Source organism: Thalassophryne amazonica, chromosome 10, assembly GCF_902500255.1.
Source record: "Thalassophryne amazonica chromosome 10, fThaAma1.1, whole genome shotgun sequence".
In the NCBI taxonomy this organism is placed as follows: domain Eukaryota; kingdom Metazoa; phylum Chordata; class Actinopteri; order Batrachoidiformes; family Batrachoididae; genus Thalassophryne; species Thalassophryne amazonica.
In genome coordinates this window covers 62363907-62372035 of record NC_047112.1, presented here as the reverse complement: position 1 = coordinate 62372035, position 8129 = coordinate 62363907, and the positions used below count along the sequence as shown (strand labels likewise).

At 37.3% G+C, this 8129-nt stretch overlaps 1 long non-coding RNA gene across 1 annotated transcript; it reads right to left on the bottom strand.

Moving 5' to 3' along the window:
* Nucleotides 1-259: 259 nt before the first annotated feature.
* On the bottom strand, nucleotides 260-723 carry LOC117519533. The gene is made up of 2 exons (XR_004563332.1): nucleotides 452-723; nucleotides 260-337 (listed from the first exon to the last, which is right to left on the bottom strand). It is a non-coding gene; the product is annotated as an uncharacterized LOC117519533 (long non-coding RNA).
* Nucleotides 724-8129: the final 7406 nt, after the last annotated feature.

The following is an 8129-nucleotide window of genomic DNA, read 5'->3' as shown; positions in this document are numbered from 1 at the left end:
ACATAACATACTAAAACTTTTGATATTTTTATATTAAATTATTAACCTGTAATTATTAATGGATTTTTTTACAAGGTACTAATAAAACTAATGGTCTTGTTTATTTTCTTATTTTAGGCAAAAAGTAAACATCCAGAGAGCCTCCGCGTCTCCCCTCTCTCCATTTACATGAAAAAGTTTGGTCAAGTCCCCAAAACAGGTGCAGACATTTGCAGTGTTGCCAGATCTAAGGTTTTCCTGTAGAACTGGTCTACTTTTGAAGTGCTGCTGCACATTAAAATCTTTGTCTGCGGGTTGGGCAGAAATATTTTGTATGCAGTTATGCAGCCTTCATCTGCTGGCTGTGGTGTGTGTGGGTGATGGTAAGCCAGATGTTCCATTGTTTTTGTAGAGAAATTCTTCCACTGCTGCCTGAGAGTGCTTTAAACTTTTTTCCTCAAGTGGCAACCACTTGGACAAATGATGATTTAAAGGTGGACAAGGACGTGTTGAAATTTGTGTGAAGGTGTGAGTCAATGACTGCAGATTTTAATCCGAACATTAAGTAAACAGTAAATACACAGACTATTTCCATCTGTATTTCCTGCAAGTATGTGATTAAAATATAGTGAAGCAACATCAGGTGTATGAGTAGAAATATTTTTTTGTAACAGTGAATATGTACAAATAAAAAAAAATGGTGCATTCTTGTTCAGGCACACAGGGAAGAAGTAAAGTAACAAAAGGTTAAGGCCCGGTCCCACTGGCGTTTAGGAAGATTTGCATATGAACTGCGCACAAAATTGGTTTATATTCGCTAAACATCTGCAATATCCGTGAAACACGCTTGTATGAGTCGGCCGACATCGGCACACAGCCGCAGTTATCCGCAGAGGCATGTTTTTCGAGTGCCAGGATTTTTGAGCTGCACAAAATTTTGGTTGCGGATGACATCCGCCTTACATACTCAATACATACTCAGTCTATGCGCTCTATATCCACTGTTATCCGCTGATATCCGCAACTGACGGGGTATTGTGGCTTGGCAGCGGACTGGGACAGTGTGTAAAATGGATATATAGCGTGCCTATCACGTCCACATCACAAACTAAAATAAGATGTAGCGACTGCATACAGATTGGCCACGAATAAAGCATTTGTATTACGTTTGCTTTGCATCTGATTTGCGGACAATTCGCGAATGCATAACAAACACTATACAATTACAGACTTTTGATGAGGTGTACCCGTGATTATGCAGACCGCATAATCACGGGCGCATCGAAATCAAAAGTCTATAACTTCTTTATTATAAGGTAAACAAGAAAATTGGGAGTTTGTCAAACATACTAAAACTGAAAAATCAATCTCAAGTTTCAACTCTTTATCATTACTGTCATACTGCACCAACTGACATCCGATCGATTGACTGGAGATGCCTGTTAAGTCCGTGACAAAGAGTCATCAAGCTTATTTTCTTATAAAGTTCGCCATTCGCCTGTGTAGCTTCCACATAAAATCGATCGAGTACTCCGTCAAGCATCCTGTCTGTCATAAGTTTCAAAGTTGGGCGCATGTCCCGTTTCAGTGACGTACTTGCAAAACAGGTTGGCTGCTGACTGTGTATTTCTGCAATTGTTCTTCGCATCGTTTTCGTGTAAAATTCGTTTTAAGTCAGCGTCGCTAACAGACGCAAACCTGTCTTCTGCCATCTTGTCAACAAACTGACAGCCAAAGTAGATGTATCGTGTTATCTAATTAGTCGTTATCGATAGAAGGCGTCAGTCAATTATCTAGCGCTACGCTGCACGCGAGGTGTACTCGTTTCACACGTGCGGTCTACTCGGCTCCACCAGCAGTCAACTCGGCATGTGGTACAGCTCAGAAAGTGGTGAATGGGCCAATCAGAAGTTGGCGAATCCCATACCATATAATAATTCACGTAAATCCAAAGTACTATATAAATGTGGCAGAACTCGACATACTTGCCAGTCAGTGCCAGTCCAGCTGTGGAGACATACAGATGTACTTATGGATCACCAAAGACGTAGTGTGATAGTTGCTGCCATCCAACAACACACCAATCAACTTGTCCAAGTCCAGCAATTGCCATTGTGCGTTACATATTCACTGTACATTATTGATATATCCGTAATTCATACTGAGGAATTTGTCATTTTTGGCCAATTTTGTTGCGGACGACAACGAACGCCCAAAATTTGTATACTCAATTCATGCGCAATTAATCCTTTCCCCAGTGGGACCGGGCCTTTAAATTGTGTTCATAGCTACATTTTGTTTAACAAAAGTAACTCCTGCTTGACCTGAAAAATACTGACCTCTTCACTATTTAAAAAAAAAAAAATCTGTTTGTGTTCTTCAAATATTCTGTTCACCAACAGAAACAAACACACTTCCTTAGTGAAGGTAACAACAAAAGGAGACGTTGGTAAAATCACAACACTGGTAATGTAAAAAAGACCCCACCTCAAAATAGATAATTGGCAAAAACAAAAAAAGATCAAATGTCCTGCATGTTGAATTGTTTGCTACATTTAAAGCATGTGACAGTGTGTAGGATTTACAGGTATTGATTAGCACAAATGGAAATATGATGTCTTTTGCATTTTTCTTTGCTCCCCTACACATTGGCTACTGATTAATAATAGAGCCTGATTGATAAAACCATTGGCTATAATATTTGCACATTTGAGCCTTTCACCAAGTTATCTATCTGCATTTTTTTTTTTTTTTTTTGCTGATATGAAAACTTTTATTTTGCCGAATAAATGGTACAGAATAAACATTTTATCTGCTGGAAATTGTCATTATGCAGTTTGTCCAGCAGAGCGCGCTGCAGTGGCATTGTTTGCAATGCTGTCAAGCATGGCTGAGATCCCATCACCCTTTTGTAACATTAACTACAAGTGACAGAGGCAAAGCAACCAGCTGTCATTTAGTTTCAGTCAGAGCAGGCGTTTTACAGTGACAAGTGTATTTTATAAAAAATATAGTGAGCAATGTGATGTGGCAACTTCCAATCTGAGTGATTTACATTAGCTGGTTGTTGGTTACGTTTATAGTTCATGTTTAAACTGTAAAACATCAAGCCTACATTACATTTCTTTGTCATAAGGGTTTAATAACAAAATGTTACAAATCCCATTTTGTATGTACATATCAACAATATATTGGTAAATTTTTCACCCCCTAATGTTGGTATTATATTCACCCTTCCCAATAACCCATATTGATCTTGCTCTAGTGCAGGCTAAGAAATTTGAGAAGCCTAATTTTTGTTACCTGCAGGGTCACACATATTGCTTATCCCGAGTGAAGACAAGGGAGCATGAATCCCTGTCATCAAAGAATTACCATGTGAAACAAAATCGTGACCAATGACAACATAATGCAGTCTGCAATCTCACCACTAGATGACACTAAATCCTACACACTGTAGCTTTAAACAAAGTCAGTCAAAGTATGTGTAATATTTCAAAGGTTTGATGAAGAATGTATTATTCTGTAAGGAAAGGGGTTGCTGCTGAAAAAGCTTGAGATCCACTGATCTACAGTAAGTATGTAAGAGGACAACTGGAGTCTTTCTATACAAGCGGATGGCTGAACCTTTGCAGCTCTTCAACTTGTTTCAGATGTTTTCACCATGTAATAATGAAAACACTATTAGTAGACGTACAGTGTAACCAACACATGTGACTACACATTACAGTTCTGCTTGTACATACAAGCACAAGCATTTAAAGTTGTGCTGTGGATTGTTTGGGGGTCACGGAGTCAAGCACTAAACACCCACCTTTTTAACATGTCTACGTGAACACCTGAGGCCCTGAACACAACAAACTTAAAACAAAAGGATGCAAAAAGTTTGAAGTGTAAATACTACCAGAGAGCTCTGAAAGTATTGTTTAATGGGTGATTCTTAGACTATGGGCACTTATTATGTCCTTTGATCATATTGTATGAAAAACAGAAAAAAGGAGAAATTTCACACTTTTATAGTTATCTTTACAATGAAAGTGTGTTAAGAAATTTGTTCTAGTAGTCTATGATGACTTTTTCACCTTTTTTCAGCATCATTATATGCAAATATTGCCGTTTTGTGCTTGTCCCACACCCAGACTTTTGATCCTCAATGATAAAAATGAATGGTAAAGAAACGTTTTTTCTAATGTTTTAAAATATCTCTGAATAAAATATCAGTAAAATAATCAAAACATAATTGGGGTATTCAATGTCATACAACTGTTGTGATTTTTTTTTTTTTTTTAAACAAAATGTAGTTGTCCCACACTATTTCCACCACAACACTGTAATGTCCCTAAACAGTTTGTATGAAAGACTGTTTGGGTAGTTTCTATGGAGATAAACAGTGACATCAGAGCACATGTATATAGCGCCAAATCAAAACAAACAGTTGCCCTAAGGCGCTTTATATTGTAAGGCAATGGTGTGGTGGAAATTACATTTACAAGGCCAACAGTGCCCGTAGTTAAAGAATCACCCTAACCCGTTCTTGAAATGTCCTGGGATTTGTAAATGATGCATTTTTAATTAAGTAGTCAGATTTCTTAATTTGTGCTACTTTGTAGGCGTATTCATCCTATTGTCATTGAAATACAAATTGTCATTTCTTTCATATCAAGTCAAATTTCACCTTTATGTGATTAAAACTGTTTCACACTGTGCTTATTTTGTATATCACATCTTCTTTGCATTGTTTACGATACACTATTTCATGTATTATTTATTGTATTATTTTATTGTATTGTAGAACTCTGACATGAAGCAGAATCCCGAAGAATCTGCGCGTTATGTCTTATTTTTTCTGAAGGTTTATTATAAGTAAAGTGTTGTTATTAAAAATGGAATAAAAATGTACTTTGACAAATTCTAGTGGGGAACACACACACACACACACACATATATGTATATATATATGTATATATTACACTAGCGTATTGCCCTTGGGGATCCACGGGCTCTAGATTGGGTAGTGTTAATAAAATAGGTAACTGACATTTTTCAAGGTTGGTAATAATATGTGCAAAGTTTCCGTAATGAGTTGGAATGGCATGTGAGTCCAGAATGTTTGTAGACCCTGAGACCTTAGACCTCAACAGTTTTTGAAGAACCAACCCTTTAATTTCCTGTTAATTACATAATTTTTAAAAGGTAATTTGCTGTCTTAATGTATTTATAAATTGTTTAGGTTCTTGTTATAATATACACACTATTATTATCATTATTATTATGATTATCAGTATTATTATTTTATTTTTTACTTCTATTTTGTCATTTGATTTTTAAATGAACCACAATGGAAATAAGTGTTTTCACTTTCTTGTGTCATCCATGTATTTTTAACATATTTACAATTTTGTTATATACTTACATTGAACTACTAATGAAATTACGCACGGCTGGAATTGCGTGAATCCAGTATGCAAATATTAATGTCCAGTGTTCAGTGTTGCTAGCTAATATCTATAGCTTCTCTAAAAATATTAATCATATCAACATTCAGTTTTGGCGTTGTTCATCCTTGACCCAAAATACACAAACATACCAAACGGCAAATGTTAGCTCTCCAGTTTGTGTGTAATCAAAACTGCACGCACAGCTTTTTGTCTTTTTGCAATCTGCTGTAAACAAGTGCTTTTAATTAGACAAACAGAGACAGTAAGCGGATGACACTTAAGTCACTCATTGTAACAGCAACACACTTATCTAAAGTGACTAAACCAATTGAACTACAAAAACACAACACTGTTAAACTCATAGACATTATAAAGAGTAGACGCCGCATCGACCGATGTTGCCTACTGGCACTGACAAGCTGTGGGGCCATCATCTTAGACCCGTGTGGTGAGATAAACATCATTCCAATATCTTCCTAGACCATGTGTGTGTGAGACTGTTGACACCTTTGGAGCTTTGTTGAAGCTTCACCCTCTCTGCAGCTTTCAGCACCTTATAATAATACTAATAACAACAAGACAGATTTCTGACATCCGCCAATCCAGATCACCTCCAACATTTAATCTATCTGTGGTACAAATTTGGTGAGAATCCATGAAGTAATTTTGACGTAATATTTTAAAGCGTATATAAAGTGAAATCTTGATCCAGAATCCGGTGTCGCAGACCGAACAGTCCCACCCTAAAAATTGGTCCGCCCTGCCTTGACTGCACATGCATCATTTGGGTCCATAGCAGCACGTCTGAGATGGACTCTCCACACCCAAAGCGATCAAATGGATTTATGGCATTATTAACCATCAGATGACAAGGTAAAACCTCTTGAATCATTCTAATGTCAGTTTTAAGCAGAAACAAGGCTGTTTTAAGCAGAAACAAGGCAATAATCAGTGAGTTGCTACTCACACTTTTAAATGACGGAGGCGCAGTGAACGCAGCACCAGCAGCTCGTGGGTGCTGCGTTCTGATCACTTCCCCCATCTTTAATTATGAAATAATTCTGAATGAATGTGGAATGAACAGTTGTGAATTGACAACTGTAATATATTTTAGATGTACATGTTTTATTTTATGGTCGTTTTTAACTGTATACAGCACTTTGATCAACTATGGTTGTTGTAAAGCGCTTTAGAAATAAAACTTGATTGATTGATTGATCTGTCACTGAGATAGATGATTACTGGAGTGCAGGTTTAAGCAGAAACGAGGTGATAATGAACTGCGGCTGACACACAAAACACACGTGCGCAGTGAAGGCAGGGGGACCGATTTTTAGTGGGGGCTGTTCTGTCGGTGACGTATCCAGATCCAAAATTTAATGGTATCTTCCATGGCCTAATACGTGTCCATGGTGAAAATCTGGTGAGACTCCGTGAAGTAGTTTTGACGCAATTATTTAAAGCGTATATAAAGTAAAATCTTGATCCAGAATCTGGAATTGGATCCTGAACATCCCCAAAATGTAATGGAGTCTTTCATGTCCTAATATGTAACGGTGGTGAACGTTTGGTGAGAATCCATGAAGTAGTTTTGACGTTATCCTTCAAAGCCTATATAAAGTGAATCTTGATCCAGAATCCAGATCACCTCCAAAATTCAGTGGAGTTTTCCATGGCCTAATATGTATTCGTGATGAGAATCCGTGAAGCAGTTTTTATGTAAACCTTCAAAGCGTATATAAAGTGAAATATTGATCCAGAATCCGGATTTGGATCCTGATCACCTCCAAAATTTGACGGAGTCTTTCATTGCATAATATGTATCTGTGTTAAAAATTTCAGCAAAATTCGTGCAGTAGTTTTGACATAATCCTAACAGTAATCCTACAAAGCCTATATAAAGTGAAACTTGAAACTTGATTCGGTATCCGGATCCGGATTCGGATCAACTCCAAAATTTAATGGGTTCTTCCATGGCCTAATATCTACCTTTAGCGAAAATGTCATCAAAATCCGTGCAGTAGTTTTTACATAATCCTGCTAAAAGACAGACAGACAGACAAATAATGCCGGTGATTTCATTATATAATAATAAAATACATTAGGTTTTTATAGCGCTTTACACAGTGCTAAAAGACACTTTACAGAACAGAGAAAACAACAAAGAAAAAAGCAACTTTAATACAGAAAGATTAAAATAAAAAATAAACGATTATAAAATCAAACATTCACTGTGCCTTGTGATGGAATCACTACGACGTGGCCGTCCAACATGGTGGCCACATTTCTTGTGCCTCAGCAATCAATGCGATGTCTACCCTTTATAATGTCTATGGTTAAACTACCATAAACCACAATAACATTTAAAACGTCAAAACCCTGAACTCCCATGGTGCATTGCGGCACAACGTCCGTTGTTTACTGGTTTGTTAAAATCGCAAATTTCTCAAAAAATATTTGTCCTGTCAACTTTCTGTTTTAGCAGCGTTCATCCTTGACCCAAAATACATAGGTATAGAGGGTTTTCATGTGACGTATCGCTCACATGATTTTTCGCCCCGCGGCCATTGTGGATTACGACACAGTGGCCGCTGTGATACGCTACGTGCATTTGGCGAACAATTGCAGAAGCTTCAACAATGGTCAGCTTTTGTGCTGCTGTTGGTTGTTCAAACAGAGGTGAGGTGATAAAAATGAGGCAGGTCGCTCATT